The 2958-nt window shown below is 61.4% G+C and overlaps 1 long non-coding RNA gene across 2 annotated transcripts; it reads left to right on the top strand.

Moving 5' to 3' along the window:
• Window positions 1-687: 687 nt before the first annotated feature.
• LOC123478809 (uncharacterized) lies at window positions 688-2958 on the top strand. 2 transcript variants are annotated; one of them, XR_006654151.2, is made up of 3 exons: window positions 688-775; window positions 1716-1808; window positions 1948-2958. It is a non-coding gene; the product is annotated as an uncharacterized lncRNA (long non-coding RNA). The 2 variants fall into 2 exon arrangements; XR_011650667.1 differs by having other exon boundaries at window positions 692-809.

Below are 2958 nucleotides of genomic sequence, written 5' to 3' on the forward strand. Positions count from 1 at the left end.
GTCCTGGATGAGGGAGGGGCAGGACTAGGGGTCAGGCAGGCAGAAGGAGAGGCCTGGAGGAGAGGACGGGCTGGGCGTGACCCAGGCCTGGAGGCCCCAGCCTTTCCCAGAGCACAGCCCCGGGGCTGGCCGGCCAGGTTTGCTGACTAAATAAGCAGAGGGGTGAATGCAGAGGGGGCAAAGGTGAGAGGCACCGAAAGCCTTTCACAGAAAGCTGAGGAGGAGGCAGCACGGAGTGGTGGGCACATGCTTTAGCTGAGGCCCCTGTGGGGCTGGTATCGGGGACACAGAGAGGGCTGGGCACAGGGTGCCTCCCTGAGCTCCAGACCCGGCTTCCTCACCTCCCACCTGCCACCCTCTCCTCTCCTCTGTCTGACGGCCTCTCTGCCTCTAACCTTTCAGGACAAATGATGTTTCCCACTTCCATCTGTTTGCTTGGAAGCCTAGCAGGAACACCAGTGCCACAGGCCAGAAGAGAAGGGGAGCATCCGGGTGTGTGATGCTGCAGGCAGGACAATGCGGGACAGGCCACCAGCCCCAGGCCCAAGCCCTTCCTGTCTAAACCCGGGGGGCCTAGGCAGTCAAGTTCATAGAGACCGAAAGTAGTTGGCAGTCGTCAGGGCTGGGGGTGGAGGATGGGAGGGAGAGCTTCCTGGGGACAGGGTTTCGATTTTGAGACGAGCAGTCCTGGAGAGGATGGAGGCGGCGGCTGCACAAGGGTGTGAATGTGCTTCACGCCGCCGACCTGGATGCTGGAGATGGTCAGTGTAATCGGGTGTGTGTTTTACCACAGCTTTTTTAGAAAGGAGGTGAGCCGGCCTTGGAGAGGTGTCAGAGCCATGTGGGCTGCAACCTGAGAGCCTCCTGATGGAGCAGGCTCCCTGAGAGGGTGGCCAAGGAAATGACTCACGGGGGACCTGCTCTCATTTGAGTTAGCGTGTAAAACCGTGGTGAATAAGGAAACGGGTGAGGAGCAGGCCGGGGAGGCTTCCTGCAGGAGGAGGCTTCCTGTGGCCGGTGCCCTGGCGGTGCTGAGAAGACACGACTCCAGGGCCCTGCCCTCACCACAGTGGGACCCTGGCCATGCCACCTGCCAGCACCTGGCTGCCTCCTCAGGCTGAGAGGAAGAGATGAGACCCAAGTGGGGCGAGTGGGAGGGGACTTCGGTGGGCTCGGCTCACGTGGCCCCGGAGGCAAGGACGACTGTCTTTCAGGCGTCTGTCCCCCTGGCTCCTACAAGGTGTCCCCTAGCTAGCACGGGGGGGACTATGACCTCAGTTCCCTTGTTGGGGACAGTCAATCGAGTTCCCTGTGTCACGTCCTTCATGGTGATGGACACCAGAGGCACACAGGGGCGCTCAGGAAGTACCCGGGCGCTGACCGGCTACGGGGATGGATTCTGCTCCTGGGGCCTGGGGGCTGAAGCAGGCAGCCAGCCCTCAGGTGCTCGGACCTGGCACAGGTGAGAGCAGCCCGCCTGTCCCTCCCCACAGCCGGAGCAGCGCAAGGGAGGGAACACCTGAAGGTCTGGATGGGGGACGGGCAGGAAGTGGCGTCACAGAGACTGGCTTTGTCAAGGCCACTGACGCCCTCCGTGTCACCCACTACACGCGCCTTTCAGGCTTCATTCCCAGGCTCTGGGCGTGGGGGACTGGGCCTGGGTCCCTTCTTCCCTGAGCTCCTTCTCAGTGCTGTCCCTCCTCCTCCTCTTCCAGGGCGGCCATGGACTTGCTCTCCAAAGGCTCCCTGCCCCGTGGCCTTACTGTTTTCACCCACAGCTGAGCCTGCTGGCTCCCAGGCTGCACAGGGTAAGACGCCTGTGGGCGAACTTGGGACTCCCCCCGCTGGCCCACCCACCTTGCCACCTGGCTGCACCGGATGCTGTTTCTCAGCCCCCGACCTCCTCAGAGGTGTCCCCCCTCAACTGTCCCCCTCTCTCACCCTCAGGACAGCAGGTGCAGCAAGGCCCGGCAGCTTTCTGTCCGGCACACATTTCCCATGCTGCCCTTCCCCACCGTGTCTGGGACGGAGCCATGGGCTGCAGCCGCCGCACAGAAACGCCTTCATCCTGGAACAGCTGGTGTGGCCTCTTTTTCCTGGAGAAGTCGCTTCTGTCAAGGCGGTGGAACCCGCCCCTTCTTAAGGCCACTTGACGGGTGCCCCCCACCACCCAGCGGATGGCAGAGTAACAGCTGGCTGCCCCAGCACCAGGCCTCTTGTCCTGGAATCCTGGGCCCGTGCCCCCACTTCCCCATGCCCCCTGCCCCCTGCGCTCCCGTGACATCCGCACCAGCTAACCCAGGGCCTGCATCCCAGGGCCTCCTGTCTCTTCCTCGTCTCTTCCCACTTTCTCTCAGCATCCTGCTTGGCTTCCTTTTTGTGAATCACAAATGTTTCCAAGCACGCACCTGCCAGAGGGTGCAAGCTGTCCTGTAGCTAGCCTACAGATTCAGTAACTGAAGCGTCCCCAGGTTTGCTTCACGGAGACTGTGGCCTTACCTTCCCCTTTGCTGAAGTGTTTCAAGGCAAATTCTGAACACGAGGTGATCTCCCCCTGACATACCTGAGTACACGTCTCTAAAAGGCCTGGATGACTTCTTACAAACCACGATGCCACTCACACACCTAAGAAAGTGGCAATTCCTGGCGTCACTTAACATACACCTAAAACCAAACCTCCCACTTGTCCCGAAGGTGTCTTCCAACCCCTGACGGGAATCCTCGGGCAAATGGGGTCTTTGCTGTTTCAGGCTCGCCAGCTCCTTGCTTCCCACACATGCCCCGGAGCTGGTTCACCTCCTGGAGGGCGTCTCCCCCGTGGGCCCCGTAGACAGAAGCTGGTGCTTGGAGGCGGTTCAGTTCACGTTGTGGGTGATGCTTCATGTCCGTCACCTCCAGAGGCCCAGGGTGCCTGGTCCTCCCCTCTCAGGGGGTGACAGCCCCCCCTTCCACCGTAAA

The sequence above is a fragment of the Desmodus rotundus genome, chromosome 12 (genome assembly GCF_022682495.2).
Source record: "Desmodus rotundus isolate HL8 chromosome 12, HLdesRot8A.1, whole genome shotgun sequence".
In the NCBI taxonomy this organism is placed as follows: Eukaryota; Metazoa; Chordata; class Mammalia; order Chiroptera; family Phyllostomidae; genus Desmodus; species Desmodus rotundus.